The sequence below is a fragment of the Eurosta solidaginis genome, chromosome 3 (assembly GCF_040869045.1).
Source record: "Eurosta solidaginis isolate ZX-2024a chromosome 3, ASM4086904v1, whole genome shotgun sequence".
Classification (NCBI taxonomy): domain Eukaryota; kingdom Metazoa; phylum Arthropoda; class Insecta; order Diptera; family Tephritidae; genus Eurosta; species Eurosta solidaginis.
The window spans coordinates 259,544,723-259,562,317 of NC_090321.1; positions in this window are offsets into that span (position 1 = coordinate 259,544,723).

Here is a 17,595-nt window from a genome sequence, read left to right on the forward strand (position 1 = left end):
GTCTGGAAATATTCATTATAGAGCACTGAAATTTTGTGCAGTTATATGAATTTAACCTCTTATATGTCCTGAAAACCGCGGTAAAAAATAATTTCTCGTAAAGAATTATATGTGGGATTGGGAATAGGGGTGGAAATGAAATTTTTTTCAAATCAAATGAAACTTTTTTCAAATCAAATGAAACTTTTTTCAACTCAAAGGAAACTTTTTTCAAATCTAATGAAAATTTGGAAAATCAACTACTGGGGGTTTAATATCCTGTTTTAGCCGAAACTCAGTACGTACTTATTCCTTTTTTTTATACACAGCTGAGCAGAGCTCACAGAGTATATTAATTTTGTTCGCATAACGGTATCCCGTAACGGCATGAACTAATCGAAATATATATAGATTTCTATATATCAAAACGATCTGGCCGAAATAGAAATTCATTTAGCCATGTCCGTCCGTCCGTCCGCCCGTCCGTCTGTCCGTGAACACGATAACTTGAGCAAATTTTGAGGTATCTTAATGAAATTTGGTATGTAAGTTCCTGACAACTCATCTCGCTATTTAAAATGAACAAAATCGGACTATAACCACGCCCACTTTTACGATATCGAAAATTTCGAAAACCCGAAAAAGTGAGATAATTTATTACCAAACACGGATAAAGCGATGAAGCTTGATAGGTGGGTTGACCTTATGACGTAGAATAGAAAACTAGTAAAGTTTTGGACAATGGGCGTGGTACCGCCCACTTTTAAAAGAAGGTAATTTAAAAGTTTTGCAAGCTGTAATTTGGCAGCCGTTGAAGATATCATGATGAAATTTGGCAGGAACGTTACTCCTATACTATATATAATCAAATAAAAATTAGCAAAATCAGATGACGAACACGCCCACTTTAAAAAAAAAACTTTTAAAGTAAATTTTAACAAAAAATTTAATATCTTTACAGTATATAAGTAAATTATGTCAACATTCAACTCCAGTAATGATATGGTGCAACAAAATACAAAAATAAAAGAAAGTTTCGAAATGGGCGTGGCTCCGCCCTTTTTCATTTAATTTGTATAGAATACTTTCAAAGCTTAAGTCGAACAAAAATTTACCAATCCTTGTGAAATTTGGAAAGGGTGTCTCTTCTATGACGATAACGGAGTTTTTAGACACAGTCGTCCGTCTATCCTTCCGCTCGGCCGTTAACACGATAACTTGGGCAATAAAATTGATATATCTTTACTAAACTTAGTTCACGTACTTATCTGCACTCATTTTATCTTTGTATTAAAAATCGGCGAAATCCGAATATGACCACGCCCACTTTCTCGATATCGAAAATTTCGAAAAATTAAAAAAAAATGCCATAATTCTATACCAAATACGAAAAAAGGGATGAAACATTGCGATTGGATTGGTTTTTTGACGCAAAATATAACCTTATAAAAAGCTTTGTGAAATGGGTATGACACCTACCATATTAAGTAGAAGAAAATGAAAATGTTCTGCAGGGCGAAATCAAAAGCCCTTGGAATCATGGCAGGAATGCTGTTCCTGGTATTATATAAATGAATTAGCGGTACCCGACAGATGATGTTCTGGGTCACCCTGGTCCACATTTTAGCCGATATCTCGAAAACGCCTTCACATATACAACTAAGGGTCACTCACCATGTAGGAAAATGAACCTAGGGTAACCCTGGAATGTGTTTGTACGATACGGGTATCAAACGAAAGGTGTTAATGAGTATTTTAAAATGGAGTGGGCCTTAGTTCTATGGGTGGACGCCTTTTCGAGATATCGCCATAAAGGTGGACCAGGGGTGACTCTAGAATTTTTTTGTACGATATGGGTATCAAATTAAAGGTATTACTGATGGTTTTTAAAGGGATCGGCCCTTAGTTGTATATGTGAAGGCGTTTTCGAGATATCGACCAAAATGTGGACCAGGGTGACCCAGAACATCATCTGTCGGATACCGCTAATTAATTTATATATGAAATACCACGAACAGTATTCCTGCCAAGATTCCAAAGGCTTTTGATTTCCTCCAGCAGAACTTTTTCATTTTCTTCTACTTAATATGGTAGGTGTGACACCCATTTTACAAAGTTTTTTTCTAAAGTTATATTTTGCGTCAATAACCCAATCCAATTACCATGTTTCATCCCTTTTTTCGTATTTGGTATAGAATTATGGCATTTTTTTAATTTTTCGTAATTTTCATTATCGAAAAAGTGGGCGTGGTCATAGTCGGATTTCGACCATTTTTAATACCAATACAAAGTGAATTCTAGGCGCGATTCCACTAACTTCGAACAATTCGGACATGTCAAATTACACGGTATTGGCCCAATTGGCTCTGACATTATTTTAATACTTAAGAATGCGAATTGTAGTTATACTGTAGGTTGTCAATGAAAATATTAAATGGTTTACAGTTATAACTGCACTGCAAAGTAGAGTTATTCAGCACTTTATCATTATACTCAATATACTTAAGTGTTAAGGATACGTTTAAACTAACATAAGTACTTATATGTAGAATCCTATGATGAAATTAAGCCTGGGTATCGGTGCATTTTTTGTGGTGTTGACACCAACGCCAAAGCCGGTGTCAACTCAGTGAGTTAGCGCAATGACGCCAAACGAATTTTTGACGTTACTCAGTAGTGAGTTGGTGCCGTTGCTTGCGTTCTTGAGTCAAATGATGGTTGTGTGTCAGATTCGTGGTTTGACACTGAGATGATGCCGGTACTGCTGGTAATTCAGCTTGTGCTGTGTGAAAACGCTGTTAATAGATGTCACTCGCTTTCTTAAGCCTTTACAAATTATAAGTGAAGTGAGTTGATGAATGTTCAGCTCAAAAAAGTTTGTGCTAGTTCCGGGTGTCATATTGCGCTACGGATTAATAAAGGAATGTATCAGCGCCAGATTCTCTAGGGCTAATTTTATAGCTCAATACCGCACAGAGTTACACAGCCCAAGATTAAATCTACTGATGCTTTTCAGGATAACAAAACTTCACCATTGCGTGCATTTAAATGCATCCTATGCAGCGACATTCAATGTCATATGTGACATGTAGGTATATTGAAATTGACGACAACAACAATGAAATGCACTTAGAAAAGCAGCTACATTTATTATAAATATCATTGAAATAGTCGGGTAGAGGTCTGCACACATGTAAATAAATCGATTTTTAAAGGGAGTAAGGGATGTGTTTCTTTCGGGCGTACCTTCAAAGGACGTGCCATCTTTTTCCTTGCTAATTTCCAAAGTAATCAGTGCACAGAGCTTCCTTTTTCCTCCGGTCATGGCTTCTCCGGTTATATTGACAACTGTTTGTACTTCATCTACTGTGGATATTGATTTTCGAAATCCAAGCTGATTATTTCGCAAGCCACCTAAGCTTTTCAGTGTCTGCTGCTGAAGCTGGCTTATAATACGCTCTGGAATTTGTTTACCGTGTCTAACATTAAAATTTGTCTGTATGAAGATGGCTGGTAGGGTATGTATCTTACCAGGTTTGAGCAAAAGGAACAATGTTTGATGTTTCCATGAGCGGGAGGAAACGACTTTTTGGAAACAGGCGTTAAAAAGATCCGTAAATACTCATGTACTAAACAATATTGCTGTCTTAAGGACTGGGCGACCGAGCTTTGCTCGGCAATCTTCTAGTATGCCGCATAACATAATTTGTTCCACATGTCATCATTAATCTAACTCTTATATTATATATTTTTATTGACCAATATTTGATTTCCTTAAAAATAGATTTTAAAAACATATCAAACACTAACCGCAAAATAAACTGGAATGAAAAATTTGAAATGGGCCTATAGTAAGGGAAATCGAGAACTATGTTATTTAGGTCGAGTATCTTCATGCATCTAATTATTAATTTCAAACATTTTTTTGTTATACACTATGAAAGTCTCACAATTTTATTATATTCCAAAAACTTGTAAATTTCACGAATGATAACTATCAGTTAGTTTAATTAAATGTCAACTTACATCCCTGAGCGCCATCTGTGGTTAGTAGTTAAATGGTTGGATGTCGTTTTCAAATTGAACATATGCCTCTAGTGTTCAACGGTACCAAATTACCATCGTGAGATATCTTTTTGCTATGGTGAGAAATCTTTCTAATAGTAATCTGTGAGAAATTGCAATTATTCATTTCATATTTGCCAAAAATATGCATTTAAATATATTTTGCGGTGCCTTGATATTGCATTTCAATTTTATTAGCGTGTGTGAAATTAAGAAAATTAAGTCGAATCATGTGTAAGATTTTTTACGAAGATTTCTAACTTTAATGTTCTCCTTTAAAGCTTTAATAGAATATGAGTAAGTAGAGTACTATTTAGTCTAACTACTCCAACCCTAAATGGCAACCCTACTCAAAAATATCCCTATTGTAATGCGGAGTGAAATACCTTTCGTTTGATACCCATATCGGCATATCTCATGCAATTTTTTTTTAATTTCGAATAGGTGCAACCCTAATCAAAAATTTCCCTATTGTAATTCGGAGTGAAATATCTTTCGTTTGATACCCACATCGGCATATCTCACGCAATTTTTTTTATTTCGAATAGGTGGCAACCCTAAATGGCAACCCTACTCAAAAATGTCCCTATTGTAATGCGGAGTGAAATACTTTCGTTTGATACCCATATCGGCATATCTCATGCATTTTTTTTTTTAATTTCGAATAGGTGGCAACCTTGTGAAACATTCTGAGTGACAATACCTAGGTAGAAAGTCTTAGAAGGTGATACATTATCTCTGTGCCAAATTTCATTTGAATCGGTTGAGTCGTTTCCGAGATCGTTCGGCTATACAAATATACAAGAATTGCAAGATTAAACTTTAAAGTTATAATATATGTATTTAGCACTCCATAGGGAGCTTGTGGTTTATTATCGGTTACTATGTGTGTTTCAACCAGTACTTCCTGCTCTGCAATTCGTGCAATTCTCATATCCTCGACGTCCTCGCTTTGAGGTTCAGTAATCTTGAGTTGAAAAAAAGTTTCGACGATTTTACTCATTAAAAAAAAAAAATGTAAGGCGCGATAACCTCCGAAGAGATCTAAGGCCGAGCTTCTCTTCCAATTTGCGTCGTGCTCCTCTTGATTTTCCCTACAAATTGCTCTGATATCTGCCTTCTAATTTTAGATATCACTCTGCTGTAAGCCAATTCCAAAGGCTCAAGATCGGCATTAACCATTAGTTCTTTGAAGCACGCTTTCTTGCTCTTTTTTATACCATTTTTAAGCGCTCTTCTTTGGGCTACGTAGGCACTGTGTGGCTCATCATATCGTGATGATGAGCATGGCATCTATGCACTTCGTTGTACTTTGTGGCATTTTCTACGCTCTTCCGTTATTTCGCCTTTTCACAGATGTAAAAGAGTCCGATTTGTTTTTGCGCGACTTCTGGGTACGGCTGTATCACCCGCCATACTAAATGACTTCGGTAATTGAAACGATTGTGTTCCTTATGTGCCCTTCGTATTGTGGCATTATTCCATACAATACCAAATGTTTGTGGCTCAAAAATATATTGTTCCCATCTCCTTCCTTTCAGTTAAAAACAAAAAAATAATACATGTATCCGGGTTAAACCTCCGAAGAGATTTTAGGCCGAGCTTCTCTTCCAGTTTACGTCGTGCTTCTCTTTATTTTCTCTTACAAATTGGCGGGATGGGACTTACTTGTTTTATGCCGACTCCGAACGGCATCCGCAAGGTAGACGAGTTTTCACTGAGAGATTTTCATAGCAGAAATATACTCGGAGTGCTTCGAAACATTGCCAAGGGGTTTCCGAAGTTTCCACTATCTCTAAGCTAATAACTTTGTAGTCGTCATGCACGTAAATATTACTGATACACCACTTTATTTATCTCGCTAGTTAACTCTTTAGCAAATGTGAGATCTTTATATATAGAGCGTCTACTGCCAGTGTCGAATGTATTGTTCATTTAGGATTCTATTCCCAGGGGTTTGGTGCATTCGAGAAGAAATCTACGTCCATCGCTAATTCATATAGTAGCCCGAACCTTTGACCATACATACATTAAAGAATCAACATATTATGTGCGGCTTTAACCTGTGCTTCAATGGTCATCCAAAGAATTATGTTCTCAAACTCTATCCTAGTCATGTTTGGAGGTGCATTGCAACTAAAAATGCATGTACATTCCTTTCAATTGATTGTTACCGACGTGATTTCATACACCGCCGTTGCTATTTTTTCCTGTGGAATAAGTTTTCCTGGTAACCAAATTAATTTCTCAACTGAGTCCAAGATTCAACTTTACTCCTGAACATTTCCATACGGTTCAAAAAGTATCGCTATATCAAATCCTCCTTCAAAAATTGTTTGAGATAAGAGGCCTTGAGCCACTTCACAGTGGTTTAAATTATTTTCTACAATCTCAAGAGGTCATCTGATTTCTTCGCCCCGCTGTGGGCATCTAAAACTGCCTGCTCAATGTTGTCTTCCACAAAACGCACTTTTCGGTATGCTGAGCAATTCGCGGCCTAATGGCCTTCCTGACCGCATTTTGTGTACAGATGGCTTATCTATCTACCTTCATCCATGATTTCGAGCCATATATCACGAAAGGTATAATGATGATAAACTAGTAGGGCGGGATTTTTTTCAGTATTCCAGGTACGAAGCTTCAATTCCACTTTGGAGTGCAATGAAATGGGAGCAAGTAATTATGGCTGTGCGGTATTGGCTGCGGACTGAGTGAACTTATTTTTCTGTGAAAATTTCCACATTAGGATAATAAATCTTTGATATGTCTTCAAAATATTTCATAAGCTGGTTGTGTACCTCTAACATTTTCACTTTAGTTGTGCTGTCCTATTTATCTGCTCTCAAATCAAGTCGGAGAACGTTTGGTAACTCATATTTAGACATGGCAGCATATACGAGTAGTCAGCGCTTTTCCAACTGACAAAAGCTACTTCGAAAGGGCAAAGTCATGACTTGGGTTGTTCTCTTATCGTGAGTCTTCTCCAAAATTTGGTGTATCGTATAGATCTGGTCGTTAAAAACTCCGCAATTTACACTAGACAGATTCCCTTAGGCGATATACAGCTGGCTATAATTGTCAAGGGCGGATAGTGGAATATACTTTCCTTCTTTCGGGATTTTGGCGTTGGGTTCGTCGTCTCCCTAGCTATTTAGCGATTAGGAGAAGTCCTTGCTCGATTGCTTAGGTATGCTTTGTACGCCGGCTAGTAAGCCCTCATCCATTAGCTAGGAATAATTTGCAGCTGTTGGCCTGAATTCTCCTTCCTTTAAGCCTATGTCAGCTTCTGAATTCACGAGCATATCAACCAGCTAGGCAGGTTTAAGTTCTCTTAAAATGGAGCCGGATATACTCTGCTTGAGACATCATTCTAAAATATTTCATGTAGACGTGTGTAAAAAAACCTTCTGTTTTCTGATACGACCTACTGTCTACATTAACAGTAAAATTGCGTGCGAAAATAAAATAATTCTATATGTTCCAACTTTAAAATATACATATTTATTTTACAAAACAACCACTTAACAATTGTACTTTTTATATAGAAATAGTCGCTTTACGAAATCACAAATACAAAGGAAAGATTTATTCGACAACTTAAGAGAAGTCAAGGGGTTATCCGCGGTAGGTATACCTGTGGTAAGAGGCGACTAAAATACCAAATTGATTTAAGGGGTTGTGTAGCGCAAACCTCTCAAGGGGTTGCCAGCGCAATATATAGCTGCTCCAACCCAATTGCCAACCTCACCTACCCGTGGCGAATCCTGTTTCATTAACAGCCGAGGATCTGGCGACCCCAAGTTCCTCATGGATCTAGGGGGTGGGTATGGCCTAGAAGGTTTAATGTGGTCATATAAATCGTTCCCGAGATGGTCGGGATAGTACCTTAACGGTGCTGTTACGGGAACGTACCGGATCTACATATATCTGGCAAAGGACCATTAACATCGATAACACTCCCCAAAGCCTCCGGGAAGTGTCCTTATCGTTAATACAACAACAAAAACCATAACAACAAATAAAAAAGGATCGGGGTGAGCCCTTCTCTTTTTACAAAACAGAAAGTGGAGTTTTTTCGTAGAATTTTATGTAGAATTCAAATCTTCTAAGGTAGTTTCTAGGAAAAACAAAATTAAAAATCTGTAAACTGAGCAAGTAAGGAAGTCTAAGCTTCGGGCGAAACTGAATATTATATACCTAGTTGTGTGCTCTGATATATACATATATATTAAGAAGACATTTAAAGATAAATGACACGAACAGTAAATGATATGAAAGCTGGAACAGTTATACTACATATACATATGCAAATACTCTCTTCCATAAGAAGCTATAAAATAGTTACTGCCATAGAAGCAATGGTTCTTTCTAAATCTCGTTAAAATTGGTCGCCTTTTGTTCGACTTTGATTTTGTGACGAGCTTAACCAAAAGGAGGGGGCCAATACCACTTACTTTTTTATTAAGTATTTCGAACTTTGCACTTACATACCTATAATCTATAATGGTAATGTAGATATGTGTCATAAATAAATGTGCTAGTTTTGTGATAGTTAAATTATTAAATAAAAAAAAAAAACGGGCGTGGTACTCAACCGATTTTGGTCAAATCTATGTATAACAAGAACAACACTTCTGCCAAACTGTAAAATTATATCAACGTTTTTTTGAAATACTTTCACTAGATGTGGGCGGTCCATTTTCCAAAAGCTTATTTAATTTCTATTTTGCGTCGTCATTATCGGATTGCGAATATTTTTACTAAATTTGGTGAAAGTATCTAAATTTTTGGGCAAATTACACGGTTAACGGGCGGACGAAAGGACAGAATCACAATTTCGTAAATTTTTGCAAGAAATGGTTTTTGTCATAAGAACAATCCTAATAACAAATTTCGTAAGAATCCTAAAAACAAATCTCGTAAGATTTATGGAATTAACGGGTTGGGCCACGCCCATTTAAAATTTTTTTGTTTTAATTAAACTTTGACAAATTTTCTGTTTTAAAGTGGGCATAGTCGCCAGCCGATTTTGTTAATATCACAAAGTGTACATTTTCGAAATTTCTGATAACGAAAAATTGGGCGTGGTTAACGTTCGATTTCGCTCATACAAATATATTCTGGGTCCAAATAAGCCAGTGTCCTGAATATTTGCTCAAGTTATCGTAAGTAAGCGCGTCGTGCTCCTTTTAATTTTTCATACAAATTGGCCGACGGAACCTTTATGTTTTACGCCGACTCCGAACGGCATCTGCAAGGCAGATAAGTTTTCACTGAGAAGCTTTTCATGGTGCGAACCCAGATTTTCGGTGTGCTAGCCGGAGAACGCTTTCACCACATCATCAAAGAAATATGAAAAATTACACTACTCGACAAAAATAATCTCCAAAAATAAAATAGGCCTTTCCTAAAGTAACATTTTCTCCTGATTTCGAATATGACTTCCATTTTCCTGTGGCAGAAAATGCCCATTTTTGCAGAACACTACTTCATATAGGTAGGGCAAAAATTTGTAGTTTTCATTTTTTCGTTTTAAACTGTTGAATTATACATTATACTAATTCTCGTAAACATTTTTTTCCTTCACCTCCTTTCAGTAACTATATTAGTTTGGCCACTATGCCAAAAAACGTTGAAAAAATTTTGAGAAAAAAAAAGAAATTTTTTACAAAATTTCAGAGTTAACCGCTTTAAAATCGGAAAAATTCTATGGAAGAAAAAAAGTTAGCCCTCCTATGTTGTAGGTAATTTAACTATGAAAATTTTAAGCATACCAGTACAACAATCGGACGTGCTGTTGAGACTATAGCCCCGTTAACTTGCAAGCGTCTATCCTACGATTTTCTATAGAGACAATTTTTATTCAAATTACGTACCCACGCATGAGGGACGTGGGTACTTTTAACTACCCGTTTATAATTTTCTGAGTTTGTCTCACGTATTATTGTCCAGCAATAATCTCCCATAATTTCTTCATTCCAAAAACCATGGTAACGCTTTTCAAAAATGATGAGATCTTGGTGAAACCTTTCACCCTGTTCATCACTTTCAGCACCTAGCTTTGCGGTAAAATGTGAATGCAAAAAATGCATTTTGAGGGACATGTTGCATCTATGAAATGCACTGTAGTTTTTCAACAAGGCTTTGACCATCTCTCTATAGTTGGGATCTTTGTTGTTGCCAAAAAATCCCCTAATGACTTGCTTAAAGCTGTCCCAAGCCGATGTTTCTACTGATGATAAATGATTCGCAAAATTTTCGTCGTTCAGCAACTTTCTTATTTGCGGACCAACAAATATTTTTTTTTTTTTTTTTTTTTTGTGTTTCGTGGAAGGAGGAAATGCTTTATGCACTGACCGGGATATTTAAGCCTCACTGCGAGACTCTCCGAGTGTAGGACTCCCTTCTTCCATGAAGGCCTACCCACTAAAACCTAACCTCCCACGGCCCGCACTAATCCCCGTACCTGGGACCGCGTTTAGCATTACTTCGGGTACGGGTGCGCGCTACGTGAGCTCTATGGCTACTCTCACGCTAATGGGCTAGGCATCCGTCTTCTCGTTTACTGGTAAGTATATGCCTCACATATGTGCTGACCGTATCCCATCTGTCTCTTCGACAGGTCATGTTATTAATGACACTGCCCGGGGATAGGTCGCCAAGTACATCTTCTACCCTCCTTCGCTGATGGGAGAAGTGCCAGCATTCGAAGAAGGTGTGGCGTACATCGTCTATTTCCCCACCGTGCAGGCAGCTCGGGCTATCAACCTTACCCATTCTGTGTAGGTATTTGCGGAAGTAACCATGTCCCGTTAGAAACTGGGTCAGGTAAAAATCTACCTCTCCGTGCGGTCGCTTCAACCATGGATTCAGTTCAGGGATTAGTTCCCTAGTCCACTTTCCTACGATGCTGTTGCTCCACTGATCTTGCCAACGTCGGATCGATTCTTCTCGCGCCTGCATGGCAACAGCAGCTCTACTTGCTTGCGATCCGTTGTCATATATTGTTTTTCTTTCCTCAACGAGAAGATATATCGGTATGGTTCCCGCAACGACTAGGACAGCTTCAGCTGATACCGTGCGGTAAGCCGAAGATATTCGCAGCGCCCCTCTGCGTTGGACCGAGGTGAGGGCGACTCGGTTCTTCCGGTATTTCATTGCGTTCGCCCAGATTTCTGCACCATATAAGAGTATAGAATCCGAGGCTGATGCAAGCAACTTCCTTGTGCATGGCTTTGGGCCACCTGTGTTTTTGCCATTAATCTACTCAACTGCGCTATTATGCGCGCAGCTCTTTCGCAGGCCCCTCGTATGTGATCCGAGAAGTTGAGTTTGCTGTCTAACCTCACTCCCAGATATTTCGTTGAAGCGAGTGTTTCTATTGGCTGGTCCCCAACCATCATGTTCCTGGTAGTGGGAATACGTCTCTTTGTGAGGATGACGATCTCCGTTTTGGCTGTTGCTAACTGGAGACCGTGCTCAGCCATCCACCTATTTACATTACGCATGACCTGGTTTAATTTTAGCTGTGCCAGCTCGCAGCTTGATGCTGTTATCACAGCTGCCACGTCGTCTGCAAAAGCAACGAGGAAGGTGCTTTCTGGCATGTCTAATCGAAGAAGACTGTCGTAAGTTAAATTCCAGAGATCGGGACCTAGTACCGAACCCTGGGCTGCTCCACCTGTTATTTTTACCTTTTTTTGACCGTGAGTACTTTCATATATTAGATACCTCTCTCTTAGGTAGTCCCTTAAAATTTCTAATAAATATTGCGGTACTTTGAAAGTGCTTTCTAGTGCCTCAAGCATGTCCTCCCACCTAGCTGAGTTAAAAGCGTTTTTGACGTCCAGCGTGGCCAGCAACACTATAGGTCTTGCTCTGTGGCACGCTGTCTCGGCTTTCTTGACTGTGTCTATAACTTCTGCTATGGCATCGATTGTCGAGTGCCCCCTCCGAAAACCATGCTGTCTGGGCGACAGTCCTCCGGCGTCCTGTAACGCTCTGGGAGGCGTTGCTTCAGGAGACTCTCCATCAATTTCCCTGCTGTGTCCAACATACATAGGGGACGGTAGGATTATGGAGAGTTGGGATCTCCTTTCCCTTTTGGAATGAGAACCAGTCGTGCTGTCTTCCATATGGTGGGGAAAGTTCTTTCTTCGAGACATTTGTTGTACATGTGCAACATAAGTTCTGGGCAGTCCTTTGCAGCTAGTCTAATTGCCTCCGCGGGTATTCCGTCGGGCCCAGATGCTTTCTTAGGTTTCATAGTTCGCACGGCAGTTTTAAGCTCTTCTTCTTGGAATGGTTCCACGTTGCGATCTTCATGGGTAACGTACCCGCCCTCCCTAGGCAGTTGGGTGGGAAACAGGCCATCCACAATGTTCCTTATTTGGTTCTCGTCCATCAGCTGGTTTGGCGGACGGAACTTCTTCATTACTATCTTATATCCCTGCCCCCACGGGTCTCGATCCAATTCCTCGCAAAGCGCTTTCCAGCACTTAAGCTTGCTTTGCTTAATGGCAGCACTAAGAGCTTTCTTCGCTCCTTTGTACGTTTCCGACTTTTCTAGAGCCTCAGGCCTGCCGCGCGCGCGAGTTGCTAGCCTTCGCATCCTGTGGCATATTTTCCGCAGCTCCGCGATTTCGCTATTCCACCAGTATACCTGCTTTTTACCCCTCCACACTCCCCTCCGTGGCATAGAGAGGTTGCAAGCGTGGCGAAGACAGCTCATTGTCTTTTCAACCGTCTCTTCCGTCGGACTGGAGTTGTTGATTATCCGTCGGGCATCCCCCAGTACTGATGCGGAGAACGTGGCAGAGTCGACCTTAGATGCGTCCGATGCTTTTGTTCTGCGTGGCCCGTTCGGAATCTGCCTCTGACCGGGATCGTTTAGGTGGAAAGTGATATAGTTGTGATCGCTGCCAGTCAGATCCTCTATGACTCTCCATCCAGCAGCGGTCAGCAGCAGGCTTTCTGACACTAGTGTTACATCGGGGATCGAGTATCCAAAGCCTGGCCGTCGGTATGTAGGGGTCGTATCAGTGTTAAGCACGTTCAAACCGAGCCTGGCTGCCATCTCAAGGACTAACCTTCCACGGGTGTTAGTCTGCGGCATTCCCCATTCGACGGCTCTTGCGTTAAAGTCTCCCGCCACAACCAAGTTACTAGTTAAGTCCCTCAGGTCGTCTTCAATAAGTTCAAGCTTGTCCCTGAACGTTTGAATGGGATCATTCGGGGACAAGTAGCAGCTTACTATTGTGGTATTATTCGTAGTTAGGCGGACGTAGCCTTGTCCGGCAACACGGTTCACAATATTGGCGTTTGCATCTGTCATCCAGATTGCGGCGGTGCCGGTGTTGTCTATTTGCCAATCATTTCGGGCTCTATAGGGTTCGCTGATGACAACGCTGTTAGCTTTATGATCTAAGACCAACTGTTGTAGTAGCTTATCAGCAAGTCTGCTCCGGTTTAGGTTGCCTTGCATAAAACTAATCACTATTGGATTGAGACTTTGGCCTTTGCAACAGCGAGTGCCGCTCTGAAGATGCTGCATGCTCCAGATCCAGGGACATGATCGAGCTTCTGTGTATTACACAGGTAACATTTTGGAGCTGCGGTACAGGCCGAAGCTTTGTGGCCGTTTTGCCCACACTTCCAGCAGGCGTTACTCCTATCTGGACCCTTGCATTCTGCCTTCCGGTGTCCGTAGCCGAGACACCTAAAGCAGCGTTGTACTTCTGCTCGCTGTCTGATTCGGCACTGTATCCATCCGATAGGAATTTTACCTTTTTTGAGTAAGGCGTTGCCAATATTCTCGTCCACTTCGACGACCGCCATTTTCTGTTCTCTTTGGTTTGCTGCGAACACAGAGAAACGGAGAGGTCTAGTGATTTCTTCTTTTCCGACCTCCCTCCATATTGCGTCTTGGATTTCTGTTTCAGTTGTGAGACAGTCCATGCCAAGTACTTCCAACTTCATCCGCTTGGAGAGCTGTTGTGCTTCACCGACCTCTCCTACTGCACTACCTATAGCTGCTCTGAAGGCCGTCTGGTCACTGCAGCGCGCCGTTTCAATCAGTACGTTACCAGATTTGGTTTTTCGTACTGACCGTACCACCGTACCTGTGTCATTAGGGCGGAGCTGGCCGCGTATGGCCCCTAGTACCTGGGCATAGCTTTTGCCTTCCACAGGTTTTACCACAAAAGTTGCTGCTTGTCTCCTCTTTCTCGCCCGTTTTTGAGCTTAAGGAGCTTGGACGGGGGTTGCCTGCTTGGCTGGCTGGGCCCACTGTTTCAGCCTCCGGCGCGCTACATTGGACCAAGACTCACCTTGTGAAAGCGTATTTGTTCTTTCATCTCGTTTCTTTTTGGCTTCCAAGTCCTCCGAGTGGGAATCTGAGCTCGTTCGTGCCCTCTTGCTTTTTCGGCCCGATTCTCTGCTCTCATCTATCTTTTGGGCCCTTAACGATCGCATGCAGCTTAACGCTTCCTCGAGAAGAGCCATACCGGTTTTTATGTCCTTGGACACGGTCTTCTGCTTGAGAGCGGTTTCCTGCATCTCGCGCAGCATTGATACCGCGTACTCCAGCAGTTCGTCTTGGCTCTTGGCTTGTGTATGAGAGTGAGCCTCTTGGCGGAGTCGCACGTTTCTCCTTCCCAACAGCGCGCTGTGCAACGACACTGGGTGAGCTGACCGACGCTTTTTCCCTTGCAGTAGCAGGTGTTGACTGGCTGGGGTTATTGCGCAGCTGTGCTTTCGCCGCCTTTGTCTTTTCCGCCGATTCGGTGCCTTGTGTGGGCATAACCGACAAATATACCTTCTTTTAATTTGGCTTGAGTTATTTTAGGGAAAAATTTCGTTAGGTACTTGAAGGATGGCGCGTCCTTATTTAAAGCCTTTACAAAATGTTTCATTGATCCTAATTTGATGTGAAGTGCTGGTAAAATAACTCGTTCGGGATGTACTAAAGGCGGGTTTGCGATATTGAAGGCACCTGGTTCGTACTCAGCTCTTGGTGAGCAGTTTTCCTGAATATAATGGGTTTCTCTAGCACGGCTGTCCCAAAGACAGAGAAAAGAGCTATATTTAGTGAAACCTTCTTGAAGTCCGAGAATTATAGCTACAGCCTGGGATGTATTTCATATACTATTTATTTTAAATTGTACCACCGAAACTGCTTATCTTTAAGTCCGCACAAATTTTCCAATTAAATTGTTTATATTGAATGAGCTCAAGTAAATTGGATATGCTTAAATAAGTTTCTTTAGTATTCTCAGGAAGTGCCACCAAGGCCGCAGAGAGCTGAGCAGGGCCCCTGGAACAGTTCGCGTTCAAGGGTCCCCCTAAAAAATAAACTCAATCCAGTAAAAAAATAACATAACATACAATAATTTTTCAATTCACATTTTCAGTTTTATTTCGTATAAAATAAGATTTACTGGAGCACTTACATAAATGAAATGTTAGATTTCATTGTTTGATTGCTTACATTAACTTTTTCTATATACGTACTTTTTAAGAAGTTGAATCAGACAAGGAAAACCTTCCGTGCTTTTTGATCTGCGTATATGGAAATTACCGATTCAAAACTAATGCTGCGAGCAAGGCTGGACTCCAACGCCAATGTTCCAAGGCTTGTCAAGCGATTTTGGCTCATAGTAGAACGTAAAAAATTGTTCACGCGAGACAATAGACTAAAAGAACGCTCCCCTTCAGCCACACTGATTGGAAGTGTTCAAAATATTATTAATGCTATGCAGATGTTGGGAAATAATACTTCCGTCTTCAAGTCATGAAATTTTTTCAGAAGTTGAAATGGTGGCAGCGAATCATATCCCAAATTTGCTAAGTGGATGGCTTTGAGATGAATGATTTCATCTATCAGATCCGTAGAAATATCGATTCCACAAATCATGCACAATGCTGCTGCCTTTTCTCTGAGCTCTTCCGTCAGATCCTAATACTTCCACAAAAAACTAAATTTAATCGCAATGTCATTTAAGGCTCCCGAACGTCTTGTCATGTTGCCAATCAAGGAGTCCAAAAGAACGTAAAAAACTTGCTGTTTGAATTGAGTTTCGGAATCACACTCAGGCGATTCGCCAGGTAATTCAACGAACTGGCGCTTTCTTATCTTCCTTCTTTTATTCTTTTCTCTGCGAAGGTATTCACAACTCCTATACTCCCTGCCAGAACCTTACATTCTTGAAGTATGATCGACCATTGATGCCTGAACTTCTTCAACCCGTCAATCAGGCTACGTATATTTTCTGTTTCCACGTCCCGTATGGCATTTCTAGCTTGCAGTACCAGATTCCGATGGTTGATTACCGCCAACACTTTGAGCCAAATGGAGGCTAAGAGGATACACTCAAATTTCCCCATATATGCTTCAATACCTTTCGAATCCGTTACTGTTTCTGAACTCAGATTCAATATATGGGGAGTGTGAGTTGCAAAAGGTTTCACACTATCCACACGAGCAGACTATCGTGTTTGTGACATGCTGTGCAAGGAGCAATTAGTTTTTTCCTTGAGAATTTCCCATCTCTGAGGGCTTGCGCTAAATATATTATACAATTTCTGCATAATACCGAAAAATGTGATGACTTCTGCACAACATTCAGCAGCTTGCACAAGGTACAAATATTGCCAGGGTGTTATCTCTCAGGATATGACTCTGCTCTCCTTTGTAATGACCGCTCATATTACTGCGATTATCATACCCTTGCCCACGGCAGTCATCCAGGGGAATATTGTGCTTTTTTAGAGTATTGCGAATCAGCTCAGCGATAGCTTCTCCTGTTTTTGCGTTACGCTCGACAAACTCTAAGAAGCGTTCATGGATTTTCCATTTTCCGGAGTCCCTGTCCAATAAAACATAACGCAATATAAAAACAGTCAGCTCAATATGCGCCGAATAAGGGGTTGCATCCACTATTACTGTATAATACTTGACGGACTTTCTCTCGCTTTCTATCTTTCTAATTACTTGACTTGCACAGATTCCTATGAACTCATTTTGTATTCCATCAGACAAATAATGTGCTTGGAGACGATTCTTTTTCGTTTGAGATTCCCTCACCTTCTCCAAATGTTCATACAATAGGGGGTCATAATTGCTGATCAGTTCCAAAATAGCAAGACAGTTTCAATTTTTTGGATTTCCGATCAATGAATTATCCCCTCTAAATGCCAATCCTTTTTCTCCAAGAAATAAAACAACATCAAGAATTCTTCGAAGTATCTCTCTCCAGCGAGCTGCTTCATTTTTAAGGGTTTCCGCTAAGAGAAAATCCACTGAACTTGCTTTTCGAATTCTCATTTCATATTGGCGCCACTCTATATAGCAAGGTTTATGATTTTAACTATTTTAATGTTCAGGAATTTTGTCGTGTAACCTCTTCCAACCTTTTTCTTTAGAATAACCTGAAGATTTTATCAAAGCTGATCGGGTATTTTCGGAAATTTTGCTGAAAAGCCGGCATAGAAAACAAAAAAACTTCTTTTGTTGCACTCCAAAGGAGCCAAAATCACGCTTAACTTTTTCTC